At 33.8% G+C, this 19802-nt stretch overlaps 1 long non-coding RNA gene across 1 annotated transcript; it reads right to left on the bottom strand.

The window, feature by feature from the left end:
* Positions 1–4388: 4388 nt before the first annotated feature.
* Positions 4389–7655, bottom strand: LOC131071442 (uncharacterized). The gene is made up of 2 exons (XR_009112515.2): positions 7461–7655; positions 4389–7302 (listed from the first exon to the last, which is right to left on the bottom strand). It is a non-coding gene; the product is annotated as an uncharacterized LOC131071442 (long non-coding RNA).
* Between the last annotated feature and the right edge of the window lie 12147 nt (positions 7656–19802).

Genomic DNA, 19802 nt, shown 5'->3' with positions numbered 1-19802 from the left:
ATTGAAATTTAATTGACAAAATCAAGGGATTTAGGGAAAATTAGAATTGGCCTTAGCTTATTGTCGGTTTTAGTGGGCAAATAACATTGTAGTAATTCGAACCCTCATCGGTTGGATGTATATAATAATTTCGCATGTGCATCAATTAATTAATAGCATTATCCTTATATGGATTGGGAATGATTTAATACAATAAGATAATCAATTATCCCTTGATTTAATTAGCGACAACTTGTCTTAAGTAATTGAGCTAGCTAACTAATCCGCGATGCTAATTAATCCCCTCCCAACAAGTCGCTCGCTCGAGTTGGTTAATTTACCCAACCTTAGAAGTAAGTTTATTTACATCCTAGATAAGGCAAAACTTTAATAAAGTTATTATATTATAGAATATGTTGCGAGTTCATGACGTCAAAAAAAAAAATTGTTGTTCCGTTTTTGTGCCCTAAAGTTTGGGCACAACAGAGAACACGACTCATCAAAGTTAAAAGTGCTCGAAATGCCATTCTTTAATATGTAATGGTGATAGAGTACAGGTCAAAAGGGTTTGAAGAAATAAGTACCTCGTGAAGCTAGTAAACCCTACCCTGTCAAAAATGTAAAAGAGGGAACTCTGTTTTGTGCAGACCTTGTTGTGAAAATGGTGTAGGTACTCAAACCTTACAACTGTCAGGAAGAAACACATGGATAAAATGTTCAACCCTTATTTGAAATTAATATTTGAAGGTAGGTGTTGTTTGAGTTGTGTGAGTTAGATGAAAGGGGGTTATAACATCAGAGGGGGACTGTCAAATTCAGTGACAGTCACAAAAAAAAAAAAAGAGCATGCAGTGGCATGTTTATATTTGACGAAGGATGCAGCTTTATACGTACAGGAAAGTGGCGATTGTAGCAATGGTAGTATGACAGTGTTTTAACCAAGAAAAGGGGCCAAAGCTAAGCTATAGCAATAGTCCAAGTCACTATAGTAAAAGGGCCTAAGCTGAGCTTTGACAACAATCAAAGAGCCTATGGTCATACCAACTAGAGAGCAGTCTAAAACCTAAGGAGAGGTTTAGTTCAAAAGAGGCGGGTTCAAAAGGAGTAGTTTCTCATGAGCAAGGACAGTGTATAAAGGGAAAACTACACGATGAAGATAATGTACATATCACAGCTATAAAGAAGAGGATATACTTTGAAGAGGTAGTCTGATGCACTGTTTAACAGTGAGTAATCTGAGCTATGACAACAGTCAAAGGGCTTACGGTCGTACCAACTAGAGGGCAGTCTGAAACATAAGGAGAGGCATAGTTCAGAAGGACTAGTTTCTCATGAGCAAGGACAGTGTACAAAGACTACAACATGAGGAGCTACAAAGAAGATGATATACCTTAAGAGTAGGAGTCCAAGCATAGCAGTCTACATGCTAATGTGTGAAAGTTATGGGCATAGTGTCTATGACAGTGCCAAATGAAAAATACAATGAAGAGTAGGAGGAGATAGTCATGACAGCAGCAAGGAAGGAATAAAGGCAGGCATAAGAGAGAAAAGAACACAGTCAACAAAGAAAAGCAGTGATCCAAGTGGCAGGGACAACAAATCAGAGCTAAACATGCATGGTTACCAGTGAATTTTTCCATTTTTATTGACCAAATGAATGTAAAGAAGATGAGAATGGTGAAAAAGGTAAAGAAGTCTCTAGCTATCAGTTTGAAACCCTTGGTCATTATCTTTTAGGAGTAATAAGCATAAGGAATGGAATCCCAATGCTGCTTTGCAACTGCCTAATCCAATTCATGATGCTTAAATACACTCCACAGAAAATTGGATCTCCAATTTATTTGTATCTATCTCCTCAGAACCATATTAACAAAACAAACATTCTTGATCGGTAAGACATAAAACCAGAAACAAATGCATGAACATATCACCCTAATGAAGGATAAAGAAGTGTTCATTAATAAAAGAAGCCATTCTTAACCAGAATATATATAGCTCAAATGAAACAGAAACCAATGTCCATTAATACCAATAACTGTATTAATAGAAACCTGTGAATTACCGACACACAAAGTTGACAAATGAAAACCTGTGAATTACCAAAACCTAAATGAATCTTACGTATTAAAACCTATCACATACCAACATCCACATTAATTTTCCTAATGGAAAGCTCCTAATTATCTACACCAACATACATTTTACTGAATAAATACCGGATTACTAACACCCACATCAAATTTACTGATAAATAACAGGTTAATAAATAAATTTGTCTGGTTCAGTGGCTTTAACAGAAACTCAAAAGGAGATGAAAAACAGAGTAACCGTTGTATACAAGAATTCAGAAATAGATGTTATATGATCTCCTAATAGAGACATCATGAGAAAGAATTTATTGAACTTGGAGATTGAAAAGTTGGCTTTGCCGGTAATGGCGAAAGACTTCTATTCCAAATTCATACAGATATTTTCACAGCAGTTAAAGTATGTTGAATTCAAACATAAACAAAAATATCCAAATAAATCACATCAAGTGTCTTGATAACATCAAAAAAGTGCTGAAAAATAAGAAAACCATGGTTTGGAAGATTTAATGAAATGATTAGATGAAAGTGTACCTCCCACATCCACATATTGGACAAAGTTTCCAAGCGTTGGGGGAGTCGCACTTTGTTCAATCTGCTGCCTCCTCTGTCTAGGCTTATTCCTGGTGTACTATTTCGTCATCTCCATTTGACCTTACGCCACCCCATGTAGATATTTCCACCTGTGACTAAAATCAACAGAATTGCCAGTACAGTAGCTACAACTGTAACACGTTTGCATTTAATCCCTAGGGATTTATGATCCAGACCCAACTGTAACACGTTTGCATTTAATCCCTAGGGATTTATGATCCAGACCCAACTGTAACACGTTTGCATTTAATCCCTGGGGATTTATGATCCAGACCTAACTTAGTAGTAAGCCATTGGGAGGTGGTATTGAAGGTCTCTTCTCTAACAGGAAACACCAATAGCTCAGTATTGAAATGAACTCGCTTGACTTAAATAACTTTCAGAAATGAACAATGTGAGCCTTGTGATACATTCTTCTCACAAAATGTTGAATTCTCCTCATCTTCTGCAACAATATGATCACGAGGCTCTGAATGAACATAATTTTTTACATCAATGGTAAAATTGGAAGGCAAGATCTTGAATGGGAGTAGACGAATTCCGTTGAATTCTCTGATTGGTTTCATCTTTACAGGCTTGATCAGTATCCACATTGGCAATCTTACTCATACCAGAGTCTATAGGGCATGAAATATTCACGGGCTCTGCACTTTGGTTTGATTTGAAGCATTTGCAGAATCCCTGCATCTCCCTTGCAGTAGACCTCGTGTTGACCGATATCTTGGCAGAAACTCAAGAAACTGCCCATTAATCTTCTGCTAAAATTAATGAAGTTGGCCCAATTTTCCTCTATCATCCATCCTTTGTAGGATGTAAGATAAAGAAAGAAGAACAAGAGAAAAGATAGGAGTCTACAAGCTTACCCACAAATGTGCTTGATGAATTTTTGAGTCGACCCATGTATTCAGAATGCAATGCAGCTTCCCATATCAATAAGAACCCTTTCATTTTCTATGATAATCTCATTCTTTCTGTAAGAAGCAGAGAATTCTTATGGGCACTGTGATACTGCACATTCATGGTGCCCAAATCCGGAGGCCACGGTGGCCAATACAAAGAACATAAATAGAGGTAACATGAATTCCACTAACAAAGAACATAAATAGAGGTAACATGAATTCCGCTAACAAAGAACATAAATAGAGGTAACATGAATTCCGCTCATAAAAATAAACCGCCCACATCCAAACAAGTTTGGAAAATTAAATCTCAGCAAACTATGCATTCATGAAACCAGATGTGTTCATTTTGATTTTAGAAAAAATTGACGAAAACCTCCAAATTCAATATAATTCAAGTCTCCGAGAGAAAAAATAGATCAAATATTATAGAGTTATAAATCAAGAAAATGAATAGAATAGAAGAATTTTTGAGTCGACCCATGTATTCAGAATGCAATGCAGCTTCCCATATCAATAAGAACAATCTTTCTTAAGCAGCAGAGAATTCATATGGACACTGTGATACTGCACATTCGTGTTGCCCAAATCCGGAGGCCACGGTGGCCAATACAAAGAACATAAATTGAGGTAACATGAATTCCGCTCACAAAGAACATAAATAGAGGTAACATGAATTCCACTCATGAAAATAAACCGCCCAACATCCAAACAAGTTTAGAAAATTGAATCTCAGAAACTATGCATTCATAAAACCAGATGTGTTCAATTTGATTTTAGAAAAAATAAATGAAAACCTCCAAATTCAATATACTTCAAGTCTCCGAGAGAGAAAATAGATCAAATATTATAGAGCTATAAATCAAGAAAATGAATAGAATAGAAGAATTTTAACATCCACTATACCAATGAACCAAATATTAGTTGCAAACCCGCGAAAATATGACAGGCGAAGACAATACTAATTTTTCCCAGTTCAGGGTTTAATGACTGTTTTTTTTGTTACAGGGCTTGTGGGAAGTGACATGTGATCCACTGCCTGATATGAAGCGCTGGCCTCATCTATCCTCTGATCTGAAATGCTTCAAAATGCTTGAAAGAGAATAGAGACCAAAGAACATACACATAGACACATGCCAACATCCGATTGCATTTTCTTGAAAGTTTCTGTAGCCCAACAGTTCCACTGTATGTATTTTTCAATAGTGGTGACCCAAGAGATTATATTTCTCTGCACAGTAGTTGCAGCCATACCATCTAACAAAACTCCTCTATGCCTTATGCTGATTTAAAACCCTTATCAAAACTCGTTCAATCCCTTCTACCCATGCATTTCTCTATTTTTATTCTCTACCTGCCTCTACAACTCCAGTATGGTCGCCTCCAATCATGTCATAACCCTTGCTTGTTCTCCTCACATTTCTGTCTTCTTTTCACACGTGGTTTTCCTGTCTTTCCACTGCCTCCTCTTTTCTCTCTCTCACACCATTCCCCCTTCTCAATTTTTTTTCTCCCCTTTTTAAGTCTGGTAGAGAGTCCTTCACCTATTCTCCCTTCTCAATTCTTTTCTGTCCTTTTCAAGGCACAGACAGTAATAACGTGGGAAACAATTTTTGGAATTTGGCTTTCACTGCCAATTGCATTTGTCTCTGAATTTCTACTGCCCCTGCGCCTTTTCCCACGCATCCAGCTATCTACTTACCGTCCTTATGGAATTGGGATGCCATTCTCCATAATAGCAAGTTTGCCTTACTCTCTAGCTTGTGCCATTCCTCCCGTAGTCTCCAATTTAAGGCCCATAGCCAGCTCATATGTTAGCCCGTGCCTCATTAAGTTGGTAATTCTCTATATAAAATTTGTTTCTCCAACACCCACCCTCAAGACAACTTTCCAAGTGGCTACTTTCAAAACTTAAAGAAACAGAGGAGATGAAAAATTGCATTCAAAAAACTTACCTCAACCTAGGCAACAAGGAATGAATTAATCCCACCATTCATTTGGTAAAGGTAGAAAGTGCCTCAAAATTGATTACATCTTGATCAGAACCACCTCCCCGTATGACATATACACAGACAATACCAAGTAAACAGAAAAATACACAGAGGCAGTAACGAATAGAAGTTAAAACTAGAGGATTTAACCAACACAGACATGGCATACAAATGTATAAGTCTTCACGAAACCCAATAGTACTATGAGATTGAATAAGTTACAGCTCCCCATATACACAAACAATGCCAAGGAACAGAAAAATACACAGGCACTAACGAAAATAAGTTAAAACTAAGAGGATATGACCAACACAGATATGGTATACAATGTCTCTGAGTCCTCATGAAATCCAATAGTATCTATGAGATTAAATAGATTAAATACAATTAGGCAAGATTTCCGCAGTTTAGATGCCATTTACAATGATTCTCTACTGCCGCCGGAAAGAAAGTGTATAAAATAATTCTCAAACACAAGAAAGAAAAAATGTCTAAAATAATTCTAACTTACAGGAAAGAAAAAATGTCAAATAATTTTCAAGTTAGGAATCATACACACGGACATATCGTGGATTGGCCAAGTAGAAAGGGGCCATAGCATTTGAAAAAAGCTACTCCCAATCTTTGATGTGCACCCATTAATGATGTGCAACATATAAACCATAAGAAAGTGACAGACAAGGCATATGAATTGTTTGACAAAATGTCTCGATCGCTGCACAAGAGATTTAAAAGGAAAATAACAAAATGACAGTTTATGTAGGATTATAACGGTCTGTATATTGGAGTTCAAGTAATCTTTTTGCGTCAAAATCTGACCCTCACTTCATCAGTCCTTTGCTCAACTCTAAAGGATAAATGAAAGAAAGATTTCAGATAAAAGAAGATAAGACTCAAGGCTAGATACAATTTAAGTGTGTTCAAAGAGGGGATTGCTCAACATATTGATCAAATGGTAATAACAAAAATTTGCTACTGATCATGAAGTGCGTCCCAAACACATCTATAACTCAAGATACCACCATCCATACTCTATATATTTGCGAGTAGATCAATCCAATAAACCCAATACATCAAAACCAACCAAATCAGAGTCACTGTAAAAATAAATCAGGGCATAACCCGCCATACCCAATTCATTAAATCCTCAACCCAAAATTGTATATGTATCTAACAACTATACCAGTAATCCACCTGCATCTGGATTCCTATCCACAACAAACCAAAATGCATTTCTACGAATTTTCAAATAGGATTAAAAAACCTTTTATAAATCTAATGCATAACGGAACATCCCTAACCCACAGTGTCTAATAGCTTTCGAAACAATCAATCAAATCCTCAACAAAAAGCTCAGCATACCAGACACATGAAAAGCCAAATATCAGAACACCCAAACACCAAACAATCAGAAATCAGATGAAAAGATCATTTTCATAGCATAAGGATGAAACCCAAAACACATTTGAAGTGAAAAACAAAAGAACCGATGTATAAGGAACAAAACACAAAACATACTTGATTTAAAGTCGACGTCTAGGAATATAAGGACCGTATGTATCAGTATTTCATATGAGTTTTAACTTCCAATCAACTCCCACCAGGCCCTTTACTGATAGAAACAAGACGCTAAACATAACCAACCTCCTGACAATAACCACGAGATGGGCAATTCAGGAATTGCCACGCTTGCTGCCAAATACTCTGCATAAATTGCCATTGCTCTGTCTCTGCCTCTTGCTTTCCTTCTTCCTATGCAAAATAGAAAAGCCAACACATATCATGGATAAACAGACTAGATTAGCATGCATGCTGTAAAAAAAAAGATGAAAATTTCTTAGAAAAATAAAACAAACATAAACAAGAAAACAGAACTAAACATTGACAGAAGAAGAAGTGACGAGGAGCACCTGGCTGCAAGTCACCATTTATAAGAGGTAGAAAACATCGTGTTTTTTGAAACGGTCATACTTTTTTAACAGTCATGCTTTTTACAACGGCGACGTTTTTTCTAACGATCACCATTTCCTCCATGTGGTGTAGTTTCAGAGCTTTTTTTAATAACGGTCACGCTTCTCTTTTACAACGTTCATGCTTTGTTTTAAATTTAGGGCACGGGATGGATGAACCCGCCAAGATAAAGAATATATTTTCTTAATAAAATTTGAATACTAAATTACTCATTTACTATAATGATGTTCATATATTTAAAACGTTCATGTTATTACGATGTTGAATTTAGATAAGAATTTTTACATCTAACAAATGTCGTAGTGGCAAGTATTTGCCATCATAGTATTTAATAAAAATATCTGTTGTAATTTTTAATTGTAATAAAGATATTTGTTTTATTTTTTAATTATAATATTTTTGAATCATTTTTATTTTAAAATTATATTAGAATAATTATATTTATGTAATATTAACTACAATTTTGTCTGATTTATGGTTTGATGTCCCCTGCGCTGGTGTCCCCCTGTTCATGCCTTGGTTTGTGCTTGGACCGTCGTACTTCTTCCTTCCCCTGCGAATGGTGCTTCTCCTACTGATGGCGTTAATGCCCCTTGTTGTTCGCTAGCGACTACGGTGTTGACTCCAAGCTGACTAGACCCGTGACTGAAGGATGGCGGTCGTCTGGTATGTGACTCTCCTCGGTGCAGTTGCGTGGATGCCCCTGCCACAGCCTATTCGAACCCGCTGTTAGATGGAGTGATAAGGTGTTCAAGTGGAGGGATAAGGAGTATATGTGGAGTGATAAGGTGGAGTGTGGAGAGATAAGGAGCAGGAGATATAAGGTGCATGGAGAGATAAGCAGGGAGGCATAAGGAGAAGGGAGATATAAGGAGTAATATGGATATGAAGGATTGATATAAGTTGCATGAGACAAATATTGGAAGCGTTAATGCCTCAACATGTTCACCACGAGGATGGGGTCCCCCTTTGTGACCCCACTGGTTCATAGCTCTAGTAAAAAAAAAAAGCTATTATTTTAGGGGTGAGACCCCATATAGTCTTAAGATAGTGGAACGTTGAAGGCATGTATTTCTCCTTTCAAGCAATACAAATATTAACCTGTTACCGATCAAAAAAAAATATTAACTACAATTCTTATTTTAATAAAATAATATAAACTAGCAATTGCACTTTGGTGTGCAATGGGTATGCCAAAGAGGCATGGAAGGTCAATTGGGGAAAATTTGGTCTATTTTTTGGATAAATTTGTGTAGTGCATGAGGTCAATTTGTGGTCATGATGTTTATGTAACAAAAGACTTAATTGAGAGGTGGTAGCTTAAAATCAACTATGCATCCACTTACAAGGATTCAATCATAATTGAAATGAAACCTTTGAATTGAGAAGATAATCAAGATTTATTAGTAACAGGCTCATGTTATGTTTGCAATAGGGTGAGCGTGAGAGGGAGGTTGAGATAGGGAGAGGAGGGATATATAGAGGGGTAAGAGTGAGAGAGATATGGGTAAAGAGATAGATATATAGATAGAGAAGAAGATGGAGTCGAAGATAGAGATGGAGAATGGGGAGAGGAAAATGGAAAGAATGAGAGAGATATGAGAGAGAGAAGGGGGGGGGGAGGAATATATAAATATGGAAGAGAAAAGTAAATAGTTGGAGAGAGATGAAGATATAGAAAGATAAAGATAGAGATAGGAAGTGATATACACAGAGAGGGGAAAATATAGTGGTAGAGAGAGATAGAGATAGAGGGATAGATGAAAGAAGTGATGGGGAGAGATAGATATAGAGAGGAAAAGAGATATGGATATAGAGGTCCAAAAAGAGGGGGAATGAGAGAGATATGGATGGATAGAAGGAGGCATGTCTAGAGATTAGGGCAAGAGATGAAGATAGAGAAAAAGAGGAGGGAAAAAAAGATAGAGAAAGGGAGGGGGAGATAAAGATAGAAAGAGAGGAGAAAGAGAGGGAGAGACAAAGAGGAAGAGATAAAGAGATATATAAAGGAAGAGGGAGAGATGAGAGATATATATAGATGGTGAGATAGAGATAGAGAGTTAGAGATATAGAGAGAGGGGAAGAGGGAGAGAGATAAATAAATGGACAAGTAGAGATGGAGAGAGGGTGAGAAAAATAGGGGAGATAGATATATTGGAAGAGAAAGATATGTGTGTGTGTGTGTGTGTGTGTGTGTGTGTGTGTGTGTGCAAGAAGAAAAAGGGAGAGATGTAGATATAAAGAGATAGATAGGGGATAGGGAAGGAATGAGGGAGGGAGAGATGGGGAGAAATAGAGAGGAGGGTAAGATAAAGAGAGGATGACCCAGAGAGAGAGAGCGGGGGGGAATTGATATAGGTAGAAGAAAATATAGTTAGATAGAGAGGGACATGGATATATATATATATATAGACGAGCCAAAGAGAGATAGAGAGAAATGTACGAAAAGTTATATTGTGCAAGAGATATGGTGTGAATGAGAGAGAGAGAGAGAGTAGGGTGGCAAGAGTGAGAGGAGTTGGCAAAAACAAGTAATAGAGAGAACGGTTTAGACTTTAGAGAGAGGGACATAGAGAAAAAGGGGAAAGACAGAGAGATAGAGATAGAGGGAGGGAGGGAGAAACATAGAGTGTGAGTATATACACTAGAGAGAGCAGAAGCAGAGAGATATAAAAAAGGGGATTGATAGTGATACAAGGAGAGATAAGATAGAAAGAGGGAGAGAAGGGATATATAAGGATAGAAAGAGATAGATATAGGGATAGAAAAGATCTAGAGAGTAAATATAACTTGTAAAATATAAAGGGGGTGAGAAAGAAGGAGATATGGAAGGAGAGAAAAAGTGGGAGAGGGAGAAATAAAGATAGAAAGAGGGTGAGAATTAGAGAGGGGGAGATAGATAGATAGATAGAAAGATAAAGACATAGGAAGTGATATATATAGAGAGGTAGAGGGATATAGAGAGAGTGAGAGAGATGAAGGAAGAGGAGTATATAAGATATATCTAGTAAGATAGTTCAATAGAGATAGGGAGGGAGAAATAGGCTGGAGTATGTGTTTGTGTGAGTGAGAGAGATATAGATATAGAGATAAGGAGGAAGAAAGAGGGGTTGTGTGAGTAAAAGATATATAGAGATAGATATAAAGAGGGAGAAAGATATATAAATAGATAGAGAGGGGGGAGCGAGAGAGAGATGATATAGAAGTAGAGAGATATAAAAAGAGGGAGAGAGAGAGAGAGAGAGAGAGAGAGAGAGAGAGAGAGAGAATAATCAAATGACATGCTACCATCAACATAACTCTCCAAGGACATATGATATCCTTAAATTATTGGCATGAAATGAGTAATCAAAAGTTAGTTGCTCTTTCTTGCTCTATCGCTCTAAAAATTTAATTTAGGTGTTGAGTTGAAATTTATTTTATTATATAAATTAGAATAAAATTTAAATATAATTATTCTATAATAAATATAAATTTAATAAGACAAAAGGTATGAATTTTAATATCTTTTAATTATTATTTGTAATTTCATAAAATAACAAAAATAATTAAAATAAAATTTTAACTTAATAAAAAAATTATCCTTAAAAGAAGAAGTGGAAGAATTAGAATAAATAAATAAAAATAGAATATCTAATAAAATAAGATAATATTAAAAAAAATAGTAATAAAAGAAATATTTTAATCCTAAAAGAAAAAGAAAAAAAAGAAGAAGAAGAAGAAGAATTAGAATTAAATAAAGCTAATTCTTTCTTTTTCAATATTTTTATTTTTATTTTTTAAGAAACTTAAAAAGATAAAATATCCTAACAAGAATAGGGAATGTCTTCGAGATAATAATTATACTAGCAATTGCACCTTAATGTGAAATGGGTATGCCGAAGAGGTGTAGAAGGTCAATTAGGGTAAAATTTGGTCAATTTTTTGCATAAATTTGTGTAGTGCATGAGATCAATTGGTAGGCCAAATTTAGAAAATAATGTTGCTTGTGCAACAAAGGTCTCAATGGAGAAGTGATAGTTTCAAATCCACTTTGCATCCTCTTACAAGGTTCCAATTATAATTGAAATAAAACTTTTCAATTAGGAAGATAATCAAGTTTCATAACCAATAGGTTCATGTTATGTTTGCAATCGGGTGAGAGGGAGAGAGAGGTAGAGGGGGGGAAGCAAGAGAGAAAGAGAGAGAGGTAAAGAGATAAATATAGAGATATAAATATATAAAGAGAGAGAGGAGATAGGATTAGATAGATGTGAAGGCTTTAAAAATAAGGAGAGAGAGAGAGAGAGAGAGAGAGAGAGAGAGAGAGAGAGAGAGAGAGAGAGAGGATTAGATAGATGTGAAGGCTTTAAAAATAAGTAGAGAGAGAGAGAGATGGATATAAAGAGGAAAATATATATGAATATAGAAGTTTAAAAGAAGGGATAGGGAGAGAGAAAGAGGGAGAGAGATGGATATATAGAGGGAGACATGTAAATAGATAGAAGGGGGAGAGAAAGATAGAGGTAGAAAGGAAGATAGAGTGAGAGATGAAGAGGATAAAATAGATAGAGAAATAAGGAGATGTAGAGTGAGAGATAAAGATATAAAGATGGGGGGATAAAGAGGTCTATAGAGGAATATGGAGAGATAATGAGATATAGAGATAGTGAGATAGAGTGATAGAGATATAGAGATATAAGGAGACCTAGAGAGAGGGAGAGATGGTGAGAGATACAAAGATTGATATATAGATATATAGAGAGAACTAGATATGAAGGGAGGGGGAGAGAAATATGGGAGATAGAGGAAGAGATAGACATATGCTAGAAGAGGAGCATGAGATAGATATATACAAGAAGAGAAAGGGAGAGGGAGAGAGAGAGGTAGTGATAAAGAGATAGATAGTGGGATTTAGAGGAAATGAGTGAGAGAGAGAGAGGGAGAAATGTGTGTGTGTGTGTGTGTGTGTGTGTGTGTGTGTGTGTGTGTGTGTGTGTGTGTGAGAGAGAGAGAGAGAGAGAGAGAGAGAGAGAGAGAGAGAGAGAGAGAGAGAGAGAGAGAGAGAGAGAGAGAGAGAGAGACAAGGAGTGCATATTTATGAGTTAGAGAGAGATATCAAAATAAAAATGTAAGGATAATTATTCTACAATAAATTAAAAATTAATAAGACAAATGTATAAATCAAATTAATTCTATTATCTTTTAAAATTATTATTTGTAACTTCATAAGACAAAAATAATTAAATTTAAATTTTAACTTAATATTAAACTTTAAAAGAAGAAAAGATGATTAGAATAATTTAATAAAAAATAAGAAAAAATATCTTAATAAAAGAAGATTAAATTAAAATATATACTTATCAAAAGAAGATAGAAAGAAAAGATAGACTTCTAATTCAAAAATAAGTATTCTAAAATAATTAATTTTAATAAGACAAATAAATATAAATTAAATGAATTCTAATAATTATGAGTTATGATTTGTAATTTTATTAAAATAAATAATTAAAATAAGATTTTCACTTAATAAAAAATCAATCATTTAAAAAAGTAAAAAAAATAGCTATTTTGTTTTTAAATAATTTTGTCTTTTTCAATTTTAAAACTTAAAAAAAATATAGAATATTCAAATAAAAGAAGATACCATTAAAAGATATTATTATTAAAAGAAGAAAATAGTAGCTTTTTCTTTTGTACACATTCTTTTTCTAATTAATCATATTAAAATATATTTTTTTAGTTTGTTATCATTTTTATTTTAAAATTAATATTAATGTAAACATGTGTTTGAGATCAATTCAATCGTCTTGCATCCTTTGATCAATTTTGAACCATTGATTTCAATAAGTAAGTTGAAACTTCATATAGGGTATGCCTTCAGCATAATAAAATAAATAATTAAAATAAGTTTTTCAATTAATAAAAAATCAATCATTTAAAAAAGTAGAAAAAATAGCTATTTTTTTTTTTTTAAATAATTTTGTCTTTTTCAGTTTTAAAACTTCAAAAAATAATGGAATATTCAAATAAAAGAAGATACCATTAAAAGATATTATTATTAAAAGAAGAAAATAGTAGTGTTTTCTTTTGTACACATTCTTTTTCTAATTAATCATATTAAAATATATATTTTTAGTTTGTTATCATTTTATTTTTTAAATTAATATTAATGTAAACATGTGTTTGAGATCAATTCAATCGTCTTGCATCCTTCTGATCAATTTTGAACCATTGATTTCAATAAGTAAGTTGAAAACTTCATATAGGGTATGCCTTCGACATAAAAATTATACAAATTTTGTAGTGAAAATATATATATTTCTTAAAAGCATAATCCTAAATTAATTTTAAAAATTTATATAATTATAACTATAATAATAAAATTAAACTCAAATACAAAAAAAAAAAAATTAAACTCAAATATAATTATTAAATTGTAGTGTAATATTATATTATTTTTATATTTATATAATATTAACTATAATTGATTTTAATAAAATAACTATTAATAATTATAAAGGTGAAAATAGACATTGTTTTGAATAATTTATTTATGATTAAAAGTTATTAAATTATTTTGTATATATTAAAGTGATTAAAAAAATTACAATTTTCAAAAAGTATTAAAAAATAGAATGATTTCAAAAAATATATAAAATAAGTGCCACGTAGTAGCGAGTAATTGTCATCATAATATTGCAATAAAAATATTTGTTCTAATTTTTAATTATTATAATTTGAATTGTAATAAAAATATTTAAATTTTCTAATTAGAATAATCATATTTATGTAATATTAACTACAACTCTTATTTTAATAAAATAATATAAACTAGTAATTGCACTTTGGTGTGCAATGTGTATGCCAAAGAGGTGTGGAATGTCAATTGGGAAAAAAATTGGTTTATTTTTTGGATAAATTTGTGTAGTGCATGCAATCGATTTGTGGGCATGATGTTGTTTGTACAACAAAGGACTTAATTGAGAGGTGATCGCTTAAAATCAACTATGCATCCACTTACAAGGATTCAATCATAACTGAAATGAAACCTTTGAATTAAGAAGATAATTAAGTTTTATTAGCAACAGGCTCATATTATCTTTGCAATAGGGTGAGTGCAAGAGTGAGGTTGAGATGGGGCTAGAAAGAGGGATATATATAGAGGTAAGAGTGAGGGAGAGATTGGTAAAGAGATAGAGATAGAGAATAAGATGAAGATATAGTTGGAGTCAAAGATAGAGATGGAGAATGGGGAGAGGAAGATGGAGAGAAGGAGATAGATATGAGAGAGGCAGGGAGAGGGGAGAGGAATATATAGATATGGAAGAGAAAAATAAATAGTTGGAGAGAGATGAAGATATATAACGATAAAGATAGAGATAGGAAGTGATATAGAGAGAGGGGGGGAGAGATATAGTGGTACAAAGAGTTAGAGATAGAGGGATATATGAAATAAGTGATAGGGAGAGATAGATATAGAGGGGAAAAGAGATATGTATATAGATGTCCAAAAAGAGGGAGAATGAGAGAGAGATGGATGGATAGGAGACATGTCTAGAGATTAGGGGGAGAGATGAAGATAGAGGTAGAGATGAAGATAGAGCAAAAGAGGAGGGAAAAAAATATAGAGCAAGGGAGAGGGGGAGATAAAGATAGAAAGAGAGGAGATAGAGAGGGAGAGACAAAGAGGATGAGATAGAGAGAGATATAAAGGAAGAGGGAAAGCTGATATATATATTATGAGATAGAACTAGAGAGTTAAAGATATATAGAGAAGGGAAGAGGGAGAGAGATAAATAAATAGACAAATAGAGCTGGAGAGAGGGCGAGAGAAATACAAGACATAGATATATATTGGAAGAGAAAGAGAGAGATATAGAGATATACAGGAAGAAAAAGGGAGAGACGTAGAGATAAAGAGATAAATAGGGGGATAGGCAGGGAATGGGGGAGGGATAGATTAGGAGAAATAGAGAGGAGGGTAAGATAAAGAGAGGGATGGCCTTGAAAGAGAGAGTGGGGGAAATTGATATAGATAGAGGAAAATATAGATAGATAGAGAGGGAAAGAGAGAGATAGAGATATATATGTATAGAAAGTGATAGATAGACAAGACAAAAAGAAATGGAGAGAAATATAGAAAAATATATATTGTGCAAGAGATATGGAGCAAATGAGAGAGAGGGGGGACAAGAGTGAGAGAAAGGATCTGACAAAGACAAGTAATAGAAAGAGAAAGGTTTAGAATTTAGAGAAAGGGGGAGAGATAAAGAGGGGGAAAGATAGAGATAGAGAGATATAGAGAGAGAGAGGGAGAAACATGGAGTGTGTGTATATACATTAGAGAGCAAAAGTAGAAAAATATAAAAAGAGGGAGTGATGGGGAAATAGGGAGAGATAAGATAGAAAGAGGGAGAGAAGCGATATATAAGGATATAAAGAGATAGATATAGGGATAGATAGGATCTAGAGATTAAATATAACTTGTAAAATATAGAGGGGGTGAGCAAGAGGGAGAGATAGAAGGAGAGAAAAGGGGGAGTGGAAGAAATAGAGATAGAAATATGGTGAGAATTAGAGAAGGAAAGATAGAGAGATAGAAAGACATTTAAGATATAGGAAGTGATATATGGAGAGGTAGAGATGGATATGGAAAGAGTGACAAAGATGAAGAGGAGTGTATAATATATAGATATAGTAAGATAGAATAGAGATAGGGAGGGGGAAATAGGCTAGAGTGTGTGTTTGTGTGAGTGAGAGAGAGATATATATAAAGATAAGGAGGAAGTAAGACAAAATGTGTGTGAGTAAAAGATATATAGAGATAGATATAAAGAGGAAGAAAGATATACAAAAAAATAGAGAGGGGAGGAGAGGGAGAGAGATGGTATAGAAGTAGAGAGATATAAAACAAGGGAGTGAGAAGGAGAGAGAGATGGATAGAGAGAGGAAGAAATAGAGAGCTAGATAGATTGAGTAGGATAGAAGGGGAAAATTGAGAGTTATAGGGAGAGGTAAGGAGATATAGATAAAGGAGAGAGATGGAGATGGAGATTATAATCAAATGACATGCTACCATCAACATAACTCCCCAAAGACATGATATCCTTAAATTATTGGCATGAAATGAGTAATCAAAAGTTGGTTACTCTTTCTTTCTCTCTCACTCTAAACATTTAATTTAGGTGTTAAGTTGAAATTTATTTTATCAATCAAATATAATTATTCTATTAAAAAATAAAATATAAATAAGAAAAAATCTATAAATTCTATTATCTTTTAATTATTATTTGTAATTCCATTAAAAAACACAAATAATTAGAAAACAATTTTAACTTAATTAAAAGTCAACCCTTAAAAGAAGTAGAAGAATTAGAATAAATAAATAATAGAATATCTAATAAAAAAAGATAATATTAAAAGAAAATAGTAAGAAAAGATAGATTTTAATTCAAAATATAATTATTCTATCATAATTAAAATTTTAATAAGACAAATAATTATAGATTAAATTAAATATTTTTTAATAATTATAAAAAGACAAATAATTAAAATAAATTTTAAACTTAATGAAAAATTAACTCCTAATAAATAATATTAAAATGTATTTTTTTTAATTTTTATTATAAAAGATCTCTTTTTTAAAATTAATTTAAATTAAGCGATTAATTCTATAGTCTTCATTCTTCTTCCCAATTTTAAACCATTGATTTCAATAAGTAGGTGGTTCAGTTCATATAGGGAATTCTTCGCCATAATAATTATAATATAATACAAATTTTATAGTGAAAATATATATTTTTCTTAAAAGCATAATCCTAATTTAATTTAATAAATTTATATAATTATAATTATAGTAATTAAATTAATCTCAAATATAATTACTAATTTGTAGTATAATATTATATTATTTTTTATATCTATGTAATATTAATTATAATTAGTTTTAATAAATTAACAATTAATAATTATAAAAGTGAAAATAAGCATTTTTAAATAACTCAATCAAAAAATATTCAAATTTATGACTAAAAGCTATTAAATTATTTTGTATGTATTAAAATGATTTAAAAATTTATGATTTTCAGAAATAATAATATTATAATAAATAAAATGGCTCTGCGAAATGCGCCAAGAAGGCGACAGGTGCGAAATTCGCACAAAATACAGGTTCATCTCCATGCGAATGTGGCACATAACAATCAAACTGGCTTTGCAAATAGGTTTGAAATTCTCTCCTCCCTTCCTCCCTCCGCCAGGGGGGCAAATCAAATTCTTGTAAATTTAAATATTGGGAGGAAGAAGGTTGGGAAGGCGGATCCCAATTGCAAATCTGGTCTATAAAATCATTGCTCATTCGATCCCTATCTTTCAAGGGTTCCAAGTCCCCCTTCATTCAGAACAAGAAACCAGCTAGATAAATTAAACAATTTTGGCTCTCCACCTGCGGCTAGGGTCGATGGATGGCTTTGGGGGCAACAGAACCCTAGATTTTCAAGCATGGATAACAATTTAAATTCTACTAGAGGTGATGGATGGTGGGTTGAGCAGAGTCGCAGGAGAAGGCCGCCTCTTAATGCTAGGGTTTCTTTCGGTTTGGGAGGCATATCTGGAAATATTCAAAAAGGCATATGGGGTATCCCCATCATAGGCAACACTCTGTATTTTGCTTCTGGCACAAATTGTTTGTTGTTGGGACATCTCCCTAGGGCTTCCTCTTCTGAGGGTTTGCTTAGCTTTCCAACGACACATCTCCCACATAAATGGCCTCGAAAAAATTATGCCCTAGAAATCAGGATTAAGGAGGATAAATCTAGCAAAGGCAAGAATAATTCTGAGCAAAAAATTACATGCCCTGTAGTGGCTAAGGGCCCACTGCGCACACTTACACTTGAGAGACACCCCCAATCAGATGATGAATATGATACGTTGATCATTAGAAACATCTGCACTAATGGACTGTGGAATAAGTGTACAAACAATGGCTTATTCAAAAAATGGTGTGGTTTCAGACTCTCCATAGATTGTATTATTCATTGACTTAAGGCATCTTTCAGGGGCCAGGTAAGTATTACGACCCTTGAAGATGGTTTTTTGTTTGTTTTTTTGTTTAACTTCGTATCTAAGGAACTAGTTATTATATGGAAAACCCTTGTTCTTTAAAGGATATTGCTTTAAACTCTTTGAATGGAAACCTAACTTTGAACCAAAAGATTTTAAAAATGAAATAATGTCTAGATAGGTAATTATACCATCTACCTGTAGAATTACTTCACAAACATAATCTGATAAAAATTGGTAATTTGCTAGGTGGATTTGTAGGTTTGGAGAAAAACTTTTTGTCAGCATCCAATGTTAAAATTTTGGTTAATTTAAAATTAAACACCCGACCACTAAAACCTATTAAGCTCATCACTAACCACTCGATATATAGATTGAAACTAGAGATTTTTAGAGGAAATTTTATGATGGATGAGGTGATAAATAGTTTAGATATTAAGGATAAAAATGAATCTAATAAATCTTTAACCTTCGGTAGTGATAGATTAAACCCTAGTCTGCAAAAGGGCAACATTACCATCATTCTTAATCCAAATGGTGGGGGTTTTACTATACCTAACATTCCTGGGGTTTCTGACCATCCCAAGGATGTTATCCTACCCGACAAGACCCAACCTGAGTTGGAAATTAAAGATGGGGAAATTGTGGAAGACAAACCTGGGCCCCCCTACTCCAGACTCTGACCATGCAATGTCTAGGGAGGTTTTGCACCCCCCTCATGATTTAGGACCAAAGCTTAATGTGATTATGACCAAAACTATGAATTGTGAGGTTTCCTCTAGCTCATTGATAAAGAATTTCATGGAGGGTGCCTCACAACATGATCCTATTTTAGTCAGAAATGATGGTGGTGATCTTAAGGGATTTTCTATTCTCCCACCCATTCAGGGAGAGAAGGATTTTGAGGACATGAATGCAAAGGTTAGTAATGATAATTTGACTATTACTTCATTAGGTAAGATTGCGGTGTCTGAAGATTTATGTCTCACTTCAGGAAATTCGGGGATGCTTGACCATCAGAATGATAAATGTTGTGGTAATGTGAAATCCCCAAAATCTATCTTAAGGGAGCCTGAGGAGACTAGATGTTCTTTAGGAGAGGGCATGAACTCAGAGGTTATGGTCTACTCTGCCCCCTCTTGCCCAAGCTCTAGGGGCTATTTGTTTGATTTGATGGAAAATGATGTTATGGAGGATATGATTCTTCTTGGGGATTGTAACAGGATTGAAAAGGAAAA

This window comes from Cryptomeria japonica, chromosome 1 (assembly GCF_030272615.1).
Source record: "Cryptomeria japonica chromosome 1, Sugi_1.0, whole genome shotgun sequence".
In the NCBI taxonomy this organism is placed as follows: Eukaryota; Viridiplantae; Streptophyta; class Pinopsida; order Cupressales; family Cupressaceae; genus Cryptomeria; species Cryptomeria japonica.
The sequence above is the reverse complement of the archived record's forward strand: the minus strand, read 5'-3'. Positions and strand labels throughout refer to the sequence as shown.